This window comes from Patagioenas fasciata, chromosome 13 (assembly GCF_037038585.1).
Source record: "Patagioenas fasciata isolate bPatFas1 chromosome 13, bPatFas1.hap1, whole genome shotgun sequence".
NCBI lineage: Eukaryota > Metazoa > Chordata > Aves > Columbiformes > Columbidae > Patagioenas > Patagioenas fasciata.
Genome location: NC_092532.1, coordinates 20,966,138 through 20,985,843, shown reverse-complemented (window position 1 = coordinate 20,985,843; position 19,706 = coordinate 20,966,138). Strand labels below are relative to the sequence as shown.

Genomic DNA, 19,706 nt, shown 5'->3' with positions numbered 1-19,706 from the left:
ATTGCTGCAGTCCCTTTTTGATGTAGAATGTGGCTGTTTGAAGCTCCGGATAGATAACTAGCCCATATGTTTTTTAACCCTTTTGCCACTAATAGCAGATTTCATGCAATGTTCTGGCATTTCAAAGCAAGCACCACAATATCATTTGGGGATGCTGCTCCGAGAGGAGTATAGTAGGTGCAATAGGATCTTTATACCACGGACTTGATGGGATGTTTATCGAAAGGCTGAAACTCCCCCTACTAAACAAGTTCCAATCATTTTTCAGTCAAATTAACTTGCCTTAGTATTATGCTTTGGAAGCCGCTCTTTAGATGGCATGTCAGTGAGACACAAAAATACTTTTGAAAACTAAGGGGTTTGCCTTTCCAAAACAAGAGTTTTCATCGTGTTCTATGTCTTCCAACTATTTCCCTTGAAAGAAATGTGAATGGGCACACTCTCATTCAGACAGGTGAAAGAATGCTTTTAAAATAATAAAAACAAATAGATAGATTTAAGACTTTCATTCTTCTATCACCTCAGATATAAGCACCTGGATTAGGTCATCTTTGCCATTAATGAAGCAAAGTCCTAGCCATGCTACCTGCAAAAGGGAACAGAAACTAGAAGTCAATACAGATGCCATCCTCTCAGCTGATTTGTAATTTTAATATGATTATTGTAAGAATCCTTCTCCATAAATACAGAATTACACTCCTCTTCATTCATTCTAGGATTCTTTTGGGACACGAGGAGGTTACTAAAGTGGCATAATTAGAAGGCATAATTAATGTATAGGGATCTCTTACTCAGTTCCCTCTACAGCTTCAACAGCATAGCCATATATATATACACACCCCTAATTTTAGCAACAGTTCCATGGATTATGGAAATTACTTCACCAGACTACTGAGAAGTGGGAAAAATAGTTTCACAACAGGACTTTTTCTGGCATCAGTGATGGTAGAAAGGCATGTGTCCTTTAAGGCACAGCTGTGGAAAAGATTCATGTCATTCAGACTGACATCTCAATTCATAACGATACAGGCTTAAGAAAGCATAATGAATAAGTCTGGCTTACTGTAGATAACAGACAAATAATCTGGGGGCATGAGGATGTAGATGGAGATCCGCGTATTCATGTTTAAAACACTTGCCATGTTATTAAAAAGTTGGTATGTTTCTAATTTGTTGAAAAATAAAACTTGGAGCCTTTATAAAGCTCAAAGGAGAAATGCGTAAAAACAATTGTTAAGAACGAAAAAGGAAGTTAAAGCATTTACAATTCTGGTTTTCTGTTAAGTCACAGGAATTGCATATGTAACTAACATGTGAAACAGGAAACCATCATATCTGAATGACTCAAAATACTCCTTGCAGCATTATTGAAAAGTATGAAAGGAGGAGATGTTGATCTCGATTTTAAGAAGCAATTAGTATTCATTAAGTCAAAGTAATAAACTGCCCGAGGCATTTATGAGTTAAGTATAGTCTACTTTTAAGCACATGGAAACAGTTAAAACACAAGCTTTTCTGCAGTTTATTTTGAATGATTTCATCTCTAGTAAAAATGGATTTAATTTCCAGATGGGGTATACCTCTAGGCAAAAACATTCTTCTCTCCTCCAGTTGGCAAAATGATTTAATACCAACGGAACAGCCTTCTGTACACATTATTAATTTACATTATTTTATTTTCTTAATAAAATATCAATAACCTTCTGTAAATTTTTTGCAAAAAATAAATAAAATTCCCATTTTTGGTAGCTCTCACATTACATACAGCTTTCAAGAAATAGCTTGCTAGTCATTGCTTTTTGAAGGAAAATATCATAAAGGCTCAGTTGTTCCACAGACTGTATATGGTGACAGTCAGAAACAGGATTTAACAGCTATGAGAACAGAATACAGATTTGCACCCAGTTAATCAGTCGTCGGATACGTGTAGACAATCTGGTTCGAGTCTGCTGCAGAGGATGGCCTACGGAATCTCGGGAAGGCAGTAATTACATCGAGCACTCTTTCTGACCTCTAGCTCATAATAAAAAAGCCAAGGTCATGACAACAAGCAACTGTCAAATCTGGGTAAGTATCAGAGCTGGCACTTTCTCTGTAGACTTGATTATTTCAGCCAAACTCATTTCTTGTTCAATTTGATTGGATAATTAAACAAATATTAGTGCAATTTCTTACATATGGTGGTGTATTGACAGCATTCCTAATGCTAGTAGGACTAAATACCTGCTTAGCCCTGAAATGCATACCTCCATAGAAATTCTGTTTAAATATGAGTTAATGTAATTACCAAAATGACTTCAATTTTCCATATCAAGCATATTGTTCAATAATACTACTGTCAATTGAATAACCCCATGGACTCCAATAGTTTCTCTTCTTTTATATCAGGCTGAACAGACAGAATTTTAATCAGTAAAGTGTAAATATCAGATAAATAGTTTAAATTTGTCTGCTCCAGAAGTCATTAAAAAAAGTCTGCTAACAGCCTATATTAAATAGACAGTTCCCTGGTCTTCTAAATGTACAAATACATACTGAAGGTCACAATAAGGTAGTATTCAATGTCAAATCAATGCCATTTATTAAAAAGCAGATGTTTGTAATTTGACTTCTGATTTTCTTCATGTGTTTTGGCTGCTTCTTTAAAACACAGGCCAGCAGCCACTTAGCAATTTGTGATGCTACAGAATCACAGCACATCACTACAGCATGGAGTAAATCTTTGTGTTACCTTTTCCAATGGTGCTCATCGTGTCCTAGTTATAGATGACGTCTGTATATTGTATATAAACAGTATATAGTGAGGCAGTAAGGCTGGTTTCCTTTTTTGTAAGATTGCTTGACTATTCTCAGATCACACCAATGTCACCTTATTTGAATTGAGACTTTTCTTTGTTATGAAGTAAATATATAGGAAGTCATTGAACATACTGACAAGTAGTTTTTATCATCTAACTGCCCCGGTATTTTGACATAAACCTAGCCAAATACAAAGAAAGTAGGGCTTCTCCTTATGGATCAAAAAACCTAAGAAATGTGTGCAGAAGGCAGCTGGACATCAGCAACCATCAGTAAAGATTGTAGTGAGGGGCAGAAAAGTCTACTATAGCTGATGAAATGGAGGTTATGGGAGGGCAGAGCAAAGTTTGCATGGGAAAGTGAGAAACTTTGAAGGTGAAAAGTACAATGACTCTTAGATTCTGTGCTGTAGAGGGGGAGCAGAAGCTAATAAACTAAGGCACAAGAAATATCTTCTAAACATAAGCTGGTTCAATGAACTCAAGATAATGATGCAGGAACCTGAGAAACCAAGAACTATGCCTAGGAGGACAGGTTCAATCTTATCAAGGTCACACAGACAGTGACCTTAAATATTAGTACATGTTTTATTTCAGCGTAGATCATGCGGACATCCCAATGAGCTCCGAAACCTCCAAATCGACTTTGTGCAGATCAGTGGACTGCAAATGGCTGTGCAGGACTGGGAATCACCTTAAACTGGCTTCACCTCAAGGGTATAGCCAAAGACCACACCACAGCAAACCACACACTAGAAATCTCTAAGAGGATTGTTACATTTAGTATTTGAAACACGACTTCATATTCATAGTTTACGAATATAACTTTTTCATATAAATCTTACAAAATTCACAAAAAGAACTATCATGGCCATCCTAAGTCCGACCTACAGTCACTTGTATTTCTACCTGATCAGCCCTTTTGTATGTAAATGATGAATTGTTTGTATGTAAATGCCAATGCCTATTATGTTTTCTTCTTGCCTTAGAAATAGCTATGTAAATTGCCACTGTGCTAAAAAGAATTGAAATGCATACTAATCAGTCATATTCTCTGAGCGATACCAGCTCTAACTGGAATGGTAACAAATAAAAAGGCAACCATCAGTGGTGGACAAAGTTTTCTATTTGAATCAGAGCCTCAAGTTACATTATTATTCAACAGCTTTTCAAAATTTTGGAACCTCATATGTCTGGAGAAATTGGGTTGGAAACTGTGAATGAAGAGTAACTTTTGCTAATGTGAAATATTGAAGATCTTCAGTGGAATTTCAATTGCAAGAAAAAAAATGCTGAAAGAGAAGGGGAAGATGTTATCTTTAAAAATATCTGTTTGTTGTGTGCATTGGATGAATGTTTGATTCTTCGTTTACATCAGCTTGGTAATCTCTGTGGTCAAATAATTATGGTAACAAGAAGTATGAAACGGGAGGTTTTGATCACTGTGCTGTATATATTGAATTAACCTGGCGGCATTCAACTGGTTTAATATTGGTCATTCCTCAGAACAAACTTACAATCATTTTTGCCCTGACCAGAAAGTTCCCTGTAATGAAGCAATGCACTAAAATCTTTCCTTGGACAGGGATCTAAGATGAACCCAGTAATACTTCAAAATACCTAACTACATCAATATGTGGTCAAGTCTGCTGCAAGGGAGGACTGCCCATCGGAAGCACTGCTCCGAAAAGGACAAGGCTTAATCCTAACATTTCAAGTGTGTTTGCTAGTGTTCAGGAGACCAGTTTTTCATTTTGTAAGCACTATTCAAAGTCCTTTATTTACTTCAGGATTTCTCTCAGGTAACGTTAAGTTATTTAAAAAAAAAAAAAAAGTATAACTTTTTAATTACCATTTTCTCAAACAATTAAAACTTGCATTTTTTTTACCTGTTGCTTCACTTGAAATTTTCCAGTAATACACCAAAAATATTTTTTCCTGTATAAATGAAAATACGCATAGATGTGCATAAAGCATACCTAAGATATAGACAGGTATATAATGTTAAATGACTCTTAAAAGGTCTTACAATCCTTGTCTGGGGGCTGATACAGTTACAGGTATTCTGCTGTGGTAATGAAAATACATTTAGTTTTGGTTCAAATGCCAACCGACTTCACACAAACTCTATTTCTTTTGTTTGACTTACATGTCTACATACATTGAAAAAATAAATGAGTTGATAAAAGATAAAAGGAGTAACATAGTTATTCATTCAGCAGTCAAGATCTTTGAGATAATTATTTTAAACCAAGAAGGGACAGACCATTTAAATTTATGACTTCATGCCGACACCTGCATGTATTAATAAAACAGTTAACATTAATGGAAATAGGGTTTAGTCTCCTGATTAAAATAGAGCTATCATTTCTGGTTTATACTGAACTAATGACTTAGCCTTGGCAGAATGATATGTACGCATGTATTTAACTATTTAACTTAACCACTGAGACCAATTAATATGTTTCTGAAGTTTTATTTTATTTAAAAATATATATCAGCAGCCTTGCTGGGATAAAAAATTATGTTGAACCAGAGTTTCTATGACACCAGTTTAACCTTAAATGTAATACTTTCACATGGAATATCTGATGATCACAATGTATGAAATGAAGAGTACTGAAATGCAGTTCAGAAGCAGCAGCTCTTCAATGGGATTGACATCAAGTTAAGGAACTTTTTATCTTACCAAGCTACCATCGACTAGGAGCTCATGTGAGAAGTGGTGGTGGGAAGAGGGTCCACCATAAATTTAATCTCTATCCCACTTGCTAGTGTGAGGATAGGAGCAAGAAACCAACCTGTGCACAGCCATCTAGGCCAGGCTCTTTTTGAGCTATGGGGCAGTACAGACACATGCTGGTAGAGCAAGAAAACCTGGACTGCTTCCACTGTACAAAGATAAGGGAGCTAAATGCTTCGTGCTGTGAAGCTCACACACATGGGAATTCCGTGAATTGTGATTTAAAGTGTTATTGAATATAATTCCTTCTGCTCATTGCTTCAGTCTTTGCCAGCATGGGCCTGTGTCTCCACAGCATCACTGGGAGTTCATTGGAACAGTGTCAGATCATAACAATGCAATTAAATGAAAGCTTATGTGTAATTACTGTGGAGATAGGTACTTCGTACAGCTTACCTTCACGTATCAAAGTTCTGTTCAATTTTGTGTACTTTATAACATTTCATGATCCACAATTGCATTTTATGTTAGTTTATCCATAATGTGGCTACAGTCTACCTGTTGATGAACTATTAAATCATCATTATAATAATGAATTAGATTTGGAAAACTATAGCTGCATTGTTCACCAATCACTCTGGAAAATCCTGGCTCCTCTTTTACATTCAGTTACTTGGTCCTTTTCTTTTAATCCATTTACATTGATTTCTGCTACTCCAACTCTGCCTGCCATTGCATTACAATTAAGAATTCTGATGAACTCTTGCTGATTCAGAAGGGTAAGGGCTGTTACTCATTGCCAAACTTTGGAGGAAAAAAACCCACAAAAAACCCTTAGAATTTGCTTAAGCCAGCACTTTAAAATTGAAGAGCTAAATTATGGCTCATGGAGCCAGCAGAGCTCAGTGGGACTGGGATGCCTGAAAGCCACCGCACCACCCAAGCAGTTAGAGAAGGCGGCCTTATGCCTTTGTCAGGCAAAATTAACCATAATGTCACCTTCCCCACAGGCACTGCTCAGCAGCAGGGCTGGCTGCTCCAGATATTTGTCTCTGAATTCCTGCTGCCTTGCAAGGCACTGCTGATGCCCCAGCCATGCGTAATGTTCTATGGAGGGCCTTGAACATGACTGGCAGCTCTGACTTTTCCACCCACCTTGAGCACGTCTAACAGCTTAAGGGATGTTTGTGCCTTGGAGCACAGAGGATGGGCAGTTAACGGGGCTCAGACACAGCGCTCCGCAGCAAAGCAGTGCTCGCTTTCCAGTGCAGTAGTTACTAACTCTCTCACCAAGAGTTGTCACTCTAAGATAGTTCCTAATTCATACCCTGAATCAGGAGATTGACAGAAAACTGTACGACTATTATTGCTCATTTGTAGCATCAAAGTTGTAGACAACAATTTCTATTAGACACATTAGCTTCTCTAGTTGTGTATCTGTCCAAGTGACCATAATACAATATTATAAATTTCTGCACTCTGTTCTTTATAGTGTATATTTCTTATACACAGAAATTTGGTTGGTCTATGAGTCAAATGAAAGACTTGCGCAGCCCAGTATCCTGCCTGTACCAATAGCCCACAGTGGACGCCTAGGGAAGGGCATCAAAAGAAGCCAGGTGGAAATGAGACTCCTTCCAAGCCTGCAACAACTTAAAATCCCTGCTGTTATGTACATCCTTTTTGGTCAGCATTTGCAATGGTGGGTTCTAACAGTTGCTTTTATATTCCAAAGTGCTACAGGATATACAAAAATTATTTGGACCGCCCTACTTTGCTCAGTTCTTCTGTTGTAAGCTCCACTGACCTAGATGTGTATGGGTAAAATTGGACCAATTTAGACTAATATGTCTTTTTGTTTTTTTTCTTTTTCCTATGAGGGATGTCTTTATAAGATCTCTCAAGCATGACAATATTTTTGAAATGATTTTGTTGTTGTTTTGCTCTATCAGATTTTCTCTCTTCAAACATTTCCCTTTGTATAGCAGGAAACGACACTGTCTTTGAAAAAGGAAGAAAGAGATTGCAAAGCCCTTCAAAACCACTGCTGCTGAGAGGACCAAGCTGTTGGATTCACACCTGGAGCCCAGCTGTGGCCACTCCTCAGACACGCTGAACTCACACCGCTCCAGAACTTCGTAGCGAGTAACAGGACGCCGAAGGTAACACGAATCACTGACTAGAAGAAAGATGCGAATCCTGACAAGCCGCCTGAGCACCAGCCCGAACCACGGCGAGATGAGATGGAGCCCGTCCCCCGGGAGCGCCGGCGGGAACAAACCCCTTTTATTGTCACAGCCCGGCCGGCGCCGGCGGGGCCGCGAAGAGCAGCAGCGCCCTCTAGCGCCCGCCGCCTCCCCCGCAGCCCCGCGCTGCGCCCCCGCGCTACCGCTGCGCCCGCGCGGCCGCTCCGCCGGGCGCGGACCTGTTGAGCGGGGCGGAGCGACAGCGGGGCCCGGCGCCCGGAGAGCGGCTTCCACAGAGCCCGGCTCCTGCAGTAATGCCCCTTCTCTGGGAGTACCGTGTGCAAATTCGCTACCCTTTGGTAATATTTAACATTTTAAAGTCCTTACTTACACGAGAAAAGAAAATGAATGGGTTTAGTAATTCGGCATACGCGGACTGGCACTTAAATGAATCAATAATTTCACAGTCTAAGAGTCTTCAGTATCAAAACCCGAACAGGACTACATTTTATCTTAAAACACAATAAAAGAGTTTTAGAATATATGACTACAGTGTTCCTTAACTGATAAGAGATCAACTAAAATATATCTATATGACGTAAAATGACAATACTTAAGTGTAAAACAAACCCTTTTCATTTGTATGGACAAAGTGCCAGATCCAAACTATATTTAAATATTTAAATCAATGGCCATCCTTGCATTTATTTCCTAAGCCTAGGGTTGGCCCCAACAAAGGGACAATGAAAACTAAAGTGCCACTCAAAAAAACAAATCCCCACCAACATATAGCATAGTGAATTATACACGGAATTTTTAGCTTAAACTGCTAGTACAAAAACTCAGACATGAAAAGTCTAGAAAGTATGTTGCTAAACTGCTTCAAACTAATTGATTCCAGATGAGACCTCTGCTTCTCTTACACTGAAGATATTTCGCCAAACATCCGGCTCACAAAATGGATTCAAAATTCTAGGAGCTTCACCAAAAAGAGGAGCCACTAGTTTTAAGTTTGAAATTACTTCAAATTTTTATGACATCTGAGCTAGACATAACTTCTATTGTGGAAATCACAGCAATAAAACATTTGTTTCTCAAGTTGCGCTTTGTTTAGTTACAGCCTTTGCAGGAAACAAAAATGTTAGTCTCAGTCTACTGGAGCTCTGAACTTCACATATGTTTCTTACACTAACTTAAACTAAATATGTGAAATGCATATTAATTGAAGCTGAAATCACATGATATATTTTAAAGCCTTTTATCAGATAAATCACAGAAATCATTCTAATCTTTGTAGGTTCCCCATATTGTTATGCAAAAGAGAAAATAATGTAGCTGTTCTGTCTCTCAATCTACCATTTCCATACATATTTCCTTCTGAAATTGCTGATGATAAATCGCAATGACTTATCTCTTGACATACCCCATTGTAGTGGTATTTCTGGTAATGAAGCAATCTAGGTCCTAGTGGACAGACAACACTTGAAATTTTAGCAGAATTAAAGCTGATGTAGCATCATCTGTCCATGCTCATTCTCTATGTTCCAGTGCAAGGCTGAGGGGGGGGCGGGGAGGGGAGGAAATGAAAATCCTACTCTAGGGCCTAAGAAGAAGAGCCTGCTGAAGAAAGATGGCTTTTAGGCAATTTTCCTAAAGAATTTCCAACTCTTTTATTGAAGATCTTGTTCATAGTTCTGTAACTTTATTTTTGTTCTTCTCTTGCAAGCGGAAGGAGAACTGTTTCAGAACTACCGTCAAAAACTTCTGTTTTCTAGAGTTTCGTAGACTAAGAAATATGCTAGAAGGATGTTTTGTGTGTTAAGGTACAAAGCTCAAACCAGACCTTTTGCTCTCAGTGTGCAACTCCCAGCAACATGAATTGCACCGCTCTGCTGCAAAAATGCTGTTCATAAGCAAACATCTGCAATTCCACTTCCATATACTTCTATGTATTTCCCCATATAAATTCATCTAAAGGACTGAGTACAGTCATTGATCTGTATTCCAAATCTCAGTGGACAGACCTGACTCAGGCAGATGTCAGATTAATTATTGCAGAACTTCTACACTGAAAGCAAATTTATTTATTGGTATCCATTAGCCAGGGTAGAAAAACAGAACAAAGTATTTACCTGCAGAATCACACAGACTTTGGAAACTGAAGCACGCATAAGAGCAAGGGAGGGGGAAGAGAGATGGACATTCAGGAACGTCCGTGTGCATGCTTCCCTGCTTCTGCATTTGTTAGTGCTTTTCTCATTCAACAGTTTCACTATTAAATAACTAAAAATACTTAATTCCTTAGTAAAGAGATGCAGAGTCTGGGAAATTCTTATTGTATCACCATCACAAATCAACAGGAAGAAAGTCTTTCACAGGGAGTTACTAGTCACTGGGATGTGAAAAAGAAATGAGCATTCTCCTTATAAAGGGCCAATTTCTGAATTAGTGACCTCATTTGCTAAAGAGGTTCCTTTGTCACAGATATCTTGGTAGGTAAATACTGTGTTACACAGCCACACTGTCCTTTGTAGCAATGGTACAAAGAAGATCTCCGAGCATATACTGGTTCTCTCCTCACCAAATGAATATTTAAAAGAATAGACAATAAAGGGGGGCTTCTGTAGAAGGTAAAGGCATTTGTATCGTGATGTCAGACTGCTATATGTGATCCCAGAGGACTGCACAGGAAGCACTTTTATTCTAAAAGTTAATGGTATTTATGGGGACTCACAGCCTGATCTATTTTACCTTTCTTGGGGATGTGCTTATGCTTTTATCACCCAAGAGTCTAATGCTTTTTGGACTAGCCCTTATTAGAGACAGATACCATTTTGGTCCCTTGTGAATAGTAATGCACTTGAAAGCCAGCAAGCAAAATAAATTACGAAATATATATAAATCAGAGTTGGGGGTTTGCTTTTTTTCAAATTCTAGATAGATTATCCTTCATTTTCTGCACTCATAATTTCTGCATATCCATTTCATGCCTAGGAGCTACAGTGCAAGTAAAAGATTTTCAGTTCGGGGTTTTTCAATATCTGCTTATCCGAAGGAACATTTTAAAACGGACAAATGCTCGTCCTCCTCCCACCCCCAGGCAAGAACCGAAGAAAAAAAAGAAATATATATACCGTTTGCCACAGTCTTTCCTTTCTCCCTTTGGAGAGACCATCTCGTTCCTCCGCGGAGCCCGCCGGCCGCCTCCGCGGGCAGCTGCGGCAGATCCGCGCACCGCGCCCGGCCCCGCTCGCCAGCAGCGGCTCCCGGCGCCCGCCCCGCGGCACACCTGCCTGTCCCTGTCCCTGTCCCTGTCCCTGCCCCAGCCCCGCTGCTGCTGTCAAGTTTCTGGAGCACAGGCACGCATCCTCCCGCTCCGTCCTCTTGCTCTGCGCTACGGGAGACGACCGTTCCCCGCCACCCGCTCCTTCCCTTTCCCGCTGGCCAAGTCGTCTCCCCGCCCGGCAGCAGCGCGCCCGCCGCCCGCTCTACCCGACACAACTCCGGCACCGGCGTGCCCGCTGCTCCCCGCGGCTTTGCGGGCTCCCCGGGGCACCCGGCTGCGGCCGTCGCTTACCTGCGGATCCAGCGGGGCTGGCTGCTTCCCTTGGCCACCCCCGGAGGAGGGAGAGGAGGCAAGTCCCATTCACAACTAGACAGTGAGCAGACACGGCAGCATCTTCAGCCTATTACACTCCACTGGCAGCGGCTGCTGAATGAGGCTCCGAGCTAGTGGCAGGAATTAGAAAGAGGGAGGGAGGGGAAAGGGGAGAGGGAGGGAGAGGGAGCAAGGGGGAGTGAAGCAAGATTAGACGAAGGGAAAAGCTGGAGGCTGTTGCTTCTTCTCTGTTTTCTTCTCCCTTCCCCCCACCCGAAGAGGAAAGCAGACCCCAGAGCCTGTCCTCCTGCAGACCCCGCGTCCTGAGTGCCCTCTGATGCCTGCGGGGGAGAAGTTGGGATTGCAAAGGCAAACTGAGGGGGGTGAGGAGCCCAGGGCACTCTCTCCCTCTGCACAGCCAGCCCCGGGGATGGGTAGGGTATGCTATCCCCAACCCCACGGGTCGGTTCTGCACCCCCTCAGCCACACAGGCATCCACACGCACGACCGCGAGAGGAGCAGGGACACCCCTCCTGCTATGGGGAGGGATGCCCTGTCCCTTCCCTGTCGCCACTCCTCTGCAGGCAGCCCAGGACCACCCCACGGCAGCAGCGGCGCCGCGGGTGGGCTGAAACCCACGCCAGAGCCCCGGGCACGGCAAGCCGTGGCCACTGCCGCTGCTTGGAAGGCTACTCCTACCTTGTAGCACAGACACAGAAATCGTCTGAGCTGGACAAACAGCAGAAACATTTTATACTGAACCCAGTCGTGTTTCCTGTCATGATCAGACATCTGTCCGGGGGAAAGAAAAAAAAAAAAAGAGAGAGAAAGAAAATAAAAGAAAAGAAGAAGTTCCCCAAGCATTTCTCAATGTGGAAAATCTTGGTCTGCTCACAGCCAGAGGCTGAGCCCAGGACTCCTTGCCCAGGCAGGCTGCCCCCCCAGTGGAGGTAGAGGGGGTGACCCTTTCCTTCTCAAACACACCTGAACCAGGGGCTGCCACTCTTGCTGTCTGTTTTCATTACCTAAAATGAAAAACTCACGCATGATTCCCAGGTGAGACTGAGCTCTATGAGCCCAGGGAGAAGTGCCCCGAGTCGATGTACTCATCCAAATCCAGAGGAAGCATGCAGTTCCCTCCTGTCATGCCCACACAGGCTCACGTGAGCCTGAAGTCCCCTCTCACCCGTCAGCTTTCCTCATGGTGGCTAAGACCTGTGGGCTCTGAGGTGGCTGTCAGCATAGATGGTGCCATCTGTGTAGCTGCAGAGCGGTGCAGAGCAGAGCAAGGAAGGATGCAATGCGCAGCCCCTCAAGAATAAGGATTGCATTCGCTGTTGGAAATAACTAGGTACCTCTTTGTGAAGATAATCTGCCCATCCTCAGGCAACCTATCCAACCATTCATGCCCCACGCCACAAGGCAGCACTCACACTGCTCTGTGACCACAGCACTTGGCCCTGAAGAACAAGGCTTTTATATTCCGTGGTTAATTAGCTCTGCCAATAACTCCAGGCAAAGAAAAAAAAAAAACCCTGGCACAAAAGCTAGCACTGTACAAAGAAAGAATTCGGAAAGAGGAAAGCTGATAAACAATGCATCCTAAGGAGGCTGAGGAACACTGAACTTAGCACAGCAGAGTAGCAAGTCCTGCCTGATGTCAGCCCCAGGAAAAGAGCGGGAGCCTCCTGTTTGCAGAGCGGGAGGCCTTGGAGAATTAAGACTGAAATTTGTTTCAGAGTTCACAATTCTATTCACAAATGCACCAGGGCAAGGCAATGTGTGTACCACGAGGTGGAAGGGTACAGGCGGGAGGGCTCTGAGGTGAACACAGCACCCAGGACCACATTGGGACCCACACTGCTTGAGCAGGCGACCAACAAGGGGAGCAGCCCTGGCGTGCAAACTTAGAGCTTGGGACAAATGGTGGAAAACAGTGAACAAACCCAGAAACAGCCCAGGCTGAGCTGAAAGCATGAGGTAAAAAGACAGTTCATTAATTAGTATTGAAATACTAAAGGCTTAATTTTGATACGAGTAAGGCTGTGGCACTAAGAAAACTAGTTTTAGGAGTAGTTTTTGATAGAAAATGTAAGGAGTAATAAATTGACATCAAGAAATAAAACATGTAAGGGTTCACCCAGGAATGCTTTTCAGGAGACGTAGCTGAGTAAGGAGGGTAATGCACATTAATTTGGAATAGTTTTGTCGAGAAATTGGTTTTGCACAGAAAATATGAGAGGAAGGGAAATATGTCTCAAAATAGTTCCATCTAGTCACGGTCCAAACCTATTGCCTTTAATGGATACCATCAGTCTCCTCTGATGATAGTATGAGAATTACCATTTGTTTTCTTTATGGATACACTATAGTGAGTACTACTTAGTGCAACTCTGCCAAAATTGCCACTAAGCTGAAGCCCAGAGCTGGGCAGTTGCCTGAGGATTTTTCCCTTCTCTCGCTCGCTTTAGCAGCCCGGTGGAGGGATGACTTTTGTAATTCCCTGTTTTTAAACTGCTGAGATCAGATTTTTATTTTTTTTAAGTATAAAGGAAATGTGAAAGCAATTTCAATCTAATTAAGCATATACAATAGGTACCCATAATATTCTTTAGTCAAAGAGCTTATTGATCTATAATGAAAGGTTTCATTAATTCCATTCAAAGAGGCATGTTAACAAATGAGTGTAGTAACATCTGATCTGGTGAGTGACTTGTTTCCTCCCTTCCTTTTGCATTGAGATCCCTGTATACACTAATCAGATTCTGCTATTTTTTTTTTTCTCTCATTTGTTCATCTTCCTATAGGATCTATAGACAGTCCTTATCTGCAAACAAAACTAAAGCAGAACTCCTGCTGAAATCTATATATTTGCACCTCTGGCTAAGTCCCAAGTCTGATTACAATAATAACCACTGTGGAATTAATTCCACCTAGCTTAAGCCATTTTAAAATGGAGTATCTAACAGGCTATCTATAGCAAGAGCTCATTTAGTGTCAACAAAAAGAAGTCCCTTTAACTGGGACAGGCCACTGGCTGGGGGTGCCTCTCTGTATACCAAAGAGTTCTAAAAACTTCCCAGACCAGGAACCTACCTGCAACCATATAAAAGTCAGACAAATCCAGCTTTTAATGTTAGATACAGAAAACAAGAAGTGGTCAAACCAAAATCAGTATGTGATGCTGATACATTACGACATTTGGTATATTCCCCTTAGCCATTACAGTTTGCATTCGGGCAGTTCCAAACTACCCTGCCATCATTTCAGGAGAACTACTACACAGAGTAGCTGCACGAGAAACGACAGCGGGTCTCCTGAGGGAGAAGTGTGCATGGGGAACATCTGCAGAACTACTCCACTGAATTCCAACCGGCTCTCACGTGTGCATTCACAGCACTTGAGATGGGAGATTCCCATGGGCTGCCCAAGTCAGACCTCGCCATTCCTACCATACACAAAGCCAAGGAAAAGAGGATACAATACTGCAAATTTCTGCCTTTACTGACTATTTCTATCAGTCAGCAACTCTTCATCTATGAAGGTTCAGGCTAGATAGTAACTTTACTTCAAGAGCAGCATGTTGAAACCAATGTAAATTCAATGTGGACAGCACCAGGTTAACTAGTGGGAAATCTTTCTAAATACAGTTGCCACCTCTCTTCACAAAATGTTATACGCAAACCAAAAACGTAGGTCTTAGTTATCCTGCTTCCATGTAAGTCACAGCAGAGCAGCAGGAGAATACAGTGAGGTCTGGAGTTAACATTTACAGCTGTCTCAAACATGGTGTCTCAACAAAATCACTGTCAGACATAAATAAAGGAAGTTTATACATATTTTAACCAGTATTTGGTTTTGCATATCCATATATTTAGGTTAAGAACATCTGTGATAACAAATCTGTGAAATCTAAAAAAAGGTTGCTTTATCTACTATGGGCTTACAGAATCTGAAGTTTGTTAAAATTCTGCTCAGTGCTTGGTAAGTTAACCCATTTATCATTTGAAAATAATCTGGCTGATTCGTTCTCTAAGCATCTGAAGGAGTACATGCACTACTGCTAATTGAATCATTGTTCTTGGAAACATTGCAGCTGAATTCATGAAAAAAGCACAAGTAGGTATATTATAAGTTTATGCTGAACATCTGTATTAGGGTGCATGATAAAGTCTGAAAAGTGAACTTCAGACACTGAACTCCAAAAAGCCTTTTGCAATTCAAAAGAATTTATCAATGCCCCATTTAGTCAATAGCTTGGTCACATCTATGCAATAAATACGGAAGAAGAAACTTCTTTCCATCATTTGACCCTGTTTTCTCCAGGCCTTATACAGGCCCTTTTCCCACATGGCTTCCAACAGACTCCCTTCCTTCTCAGCTACCTTTAGCAGACCTGCAATTTCCTTCACTTTTCTTCTCACCTGGAAAATTTTAGAGATTTAAAAGGCACACAAACAGCATATTGCTATCCACAGGAGCTGCAAGTTGAGAAAGAGGCAAGGGAGACTCCGAAAGAGGAGATTTATAATAAAGGATATTCCATGCAGTCTGAATGAAGTTTTTGTCCAAAACGCCCTTCAGTTTTAGTGTCATTTCGCTAAGGAACCAAGCAAAATTTCATTCCTATGTGAAAATGTGAAGGGTGAGCAGGATTGAAGGAGATAAAAAAGTTGTTCTTAATGACTCCAAAAAAAGGAAAACTAATTAAAGCAACAGTACCAGCACAGTGAGAAGACAGTTGTGTAAGAATACTATAACTGCTAAGTTAGGTTTTTTGTAATTATTTTGTATATACTTCTGTATTTTTAAGGTAAATGTGTTAAAAAGTATGCATCTTGTGGCAAATAAGTGAGGCTTTTACTCAATGAAGAATGGATAACTCAAAGCAGCTTGTATCTAAAGCTGTTTTTTCCAATAACAAATTACTTCCCTGTACAAATATAGGAATATAACAACATATGATTACTTGAAAAAGATTAAAATGAAAGCAAAAACACTAAGGTAAAAAAAAATCTGAACAAATCAAATGATACAGGAAATATCTCCATGAAGTTAGCAATGAAAAAATCTTTCTTTGGCTATACCAGTGGGGTTATACTTGAGGCACTGAAACACGGAGAGAAAAGGAAATTTTGTAGTGGAAAGAGGGTTACAATAAAACCCATACACTACAATCTCATACACAGTACTATGCAGGGTTTGGGGGGGTGGTGTGTGTTAGATTTCCAGATGTGCACATGGGGCTTCTTGTAAGTGCACTAGCTACAGAAATAAATCATCAGTCTGAATCGTGTATCCCAAGTGGTGTCTGGGTTGGTATTTTCAAACACAGGACTGATGCACCTGGTATATCAAGGAGGAACCCATGTTTGGGGCTTGGTTATCTCCTTTCCATGCTTGCTTCAAAAAACAAAAAAGGTTTCATTCCTATACCAGAGTGAAGAAAAGCTCATTAACCTGCCCATGGAGTCTGGCCTTGACGGCATTTCATATTTTAACTCGTTTTCATGATGAAGATAAAGATCCTCATCTCCAGTCACACCGAAGTGGCCAGACTCAGGCCACAGAATAAGAAGTTGCTTACCCATAAAGGACAACAGAATTGAGTCCGATTTCATTCAGGCTGAAGTAGAATAAAGGTCTATGTTTCCTGTTTTTTAAGAGACCTTTTAAAGCTAGATCTGTTTTTATCAAGACTTTGATGAGGGAAGCTACCCTGTTTAATATTAAAAATAGAAAAAAAATTACAATAATATTATAATTCATAAATATAATTTTAATAAAATCTAATGAGGTGATTTGGCAGGTACTGAGTATGGACAATTATACATTTCTGTCACTTATCTTACCCTGATAAAGTCCTCAGAATCTTTGGGTTTAAAAAGTGTTGTGCTAGGTATGGCTGCAGCAGCATTCTGGCCATCATCCCATTTTCCCCATCTCGACTGTGATGTACTGAAGCCCAGGCAGGACCGGACTGGTCAGGTTTGATGTTCTGAAGGGAAATCTCCAGAAGCACTAAGACAGTCTTTTGGTTGCCTTGGGTTACAAATTTGACCCAATCAAGGATCAAGCCCTGGCTGGGCGGTTTTTACAATACTAAAGTAGATTATTACATAATAGCATTCATAAGGATATTAATTGAAAAATGCTGGATGCAAAGGGTCTGCTGACCAATGTAGATTCACAACTACAGACTCTATTTATAGTTCCAGCCTAATATCCAAAAATTACAGCATAAAAGAATTCAGGGGGAAAAAAGGCCTAAATGGTGAGTCAGACAGACCTTATAAACTTTTTAATGTATCAGTGTCCTTTGCTAATGGGTTTTTAGAAATACAGATCAGAAAATTAAATTTCTCATTTAGACAAGGTATTATTTAGTTAGGAACTTGAGACTCATTTATTTCTGACACTGTGCATTAAAAGAAAGAAATGCAGTTTTATATATACACGCACATGCACACGCATCTTTGTGTATGGCGCTATTTGTGTAGACTCTCGAGGCGGATGAGGCCTCCAAATGTATTTCTCTAATATATTTAACATAGAGCTTGCATAATTTATTTTATTAGAAAACAAGATTGAAAAAAAAATCACTGCACCTTAGTAGAGAGCATGCACAGCTTGTACATACATCATTTAACAGTAAGATATAGCATAGCTAAATATTATAATAATTATGTCTTTTAATTCTATTTCTGCATGTCACTTATTTTGTGCAGGATGTGTTGTATAATAAATTATTATGCTTCTTCCAAAACCTAAGAAAAAAAATACTTTAAGTCTTCACTATTTTGCCTTTTTTTCTTCCCCATTTTCCTGTGCTTTAGTTAAAGAATACACATTTGTTAGAATGTATTTCTGCTCCACTATGAATACTCCTTAGATGTATATTGGGTATATCTGACATCAGTTTGCAACTAACCCAAATTGTGCCCAAGAAGATTTAAAGGAGAATGATGTTCCTGTAATCTCAGCTGCTAACCCTTCTGTACTGATGAACACCAGGCAGTCATGCTTATCTAGCACAAAGATCTTTCTTCATTTAATGCCCACAGCTTGAGACAGTCAATCTTGCCCAGCATGCACCTCAAGTATTTCAGATTGCTATTTGTGATTTTTGTGTATGTCCCCATGCTATTCCAGGTACTATGAGTTGGTAGCCACTTATCTATCCATACAAGGCTACAATCAAAGGCATTTTTACATCAGTATATGAATAAACATGTTGCACGGATCCAGGAGATCAATCACTACCATGATTGCAAGACTTCAGTAAACAATTATGAATTGAGCTGTTGTATATTAACTGGAAAAAAAAAAAAAAAGACAAAATTATAAACCTTTAGCTATAAATTCTACCTTAAGCTGTACATAATACTGAACAAAGTGCTATGCCATCACTGCATTAACATCTATCTGCTACTGAGAAATCACTAAGTGACTTTTCTCTAATGAGCTGGAGTAAAAAAGTTGTAAAAAGAAATATAGGTTTGCTTGACTATTTAAATTCCACAAGAGTATCATTCTTTAATGTTGCTTTTATCAGAAGATAAAAATATAACAGACTTTAGAGTTTGTCAGATGAGTCATAACTAAAAACATTAGATGAATCACACAATAATCAATCACAAAACACAAAACAATCTCAGTTATTAAACTTGCTGAAAAATGAAATGGTGCTACTTTACTATAGATCTGTCACGTGGTTTAAAATTTCATTGATCACTAACCAAAAGATTTTTAAAATCCTGTGTATAATAGAGTATCGTTTTGTTTGAGTCCAGATAATTAAAGAGTCTAGTGATATTTTTTCCGTATTTCTCAATAAGAACAAAAAAAGAATATTGCATCGCATTTTTAGTTCCACGTACAAATAAGTCAAGGGCTATAAATCACACTCAGAGAGGTGAAGAGAGGTATGCCTGAAAAAGATAGGCTTTAATTAAATATATATATGAACTTCCTGAAGTAACGTCTAGATAGGCAATCTAACAAGCTTCTATGAAAAAAAAAAAATGGTGTCCCTTAAGCATCTATTAGAAATCAGTGAAAACACTAAGGTTCTATGTCTGAAGGATCATGAGATGAGAGGTTTCAACAGGGTATGTCCCATGACTAGAGAATCACAGAATGGACTGGGTTGGAAAAGACCTCAGAGATCATCAAGTCCAACCCTTGGTCCAACTCCAGTCCATTGACCAGATCATGGCACTGAGTGCCATGTCCAATCTCAGTTGAAAAACCTCCAGGGCTGGTGAGTCCCCCACCTCCCTGGGCAGCCATTCCAGTGCCTGAGCACTCTCTCTGGAAAGCATTTCTTTCTAATATCCAGCCTAAATTTCCCCCGGCAGAGTTGAAGCCCATGCCCCCTTGTCCTATTGCTGACTGCCTGGGAGAAGAGCCCAATATCCACCTGGCTAGAACTGCCCTTC

At 40.4% G+C, this 19,706-nt stretch overlaps 1 protein-coding gene across 3 annotated transcripts in view; it reads right to left on the bottom strand.

The window, feature by feature from the left end:
* CDH11 (cadherin 11) overlaps window positions 1-11,568 on the bottom strand; it is an 81,525-nt gene extending 69,957 nt beyond the window's left edge. For all 3 annotated transcript variants that reach the window (XM_065847919.2, XM_065847920.2, XM_065847918.2), the window contains exon 1: window positions 11,245-11,568. The gene's annotated coding sequence lies outside the window, so the exon portion shown is untranslated. The remainder of the gene's footprint in view (window positions 1-11,244) is intronic.
* Between the last annotated feature and the right edge of the window lie 8,138 nt (window positions 11,569-19,706).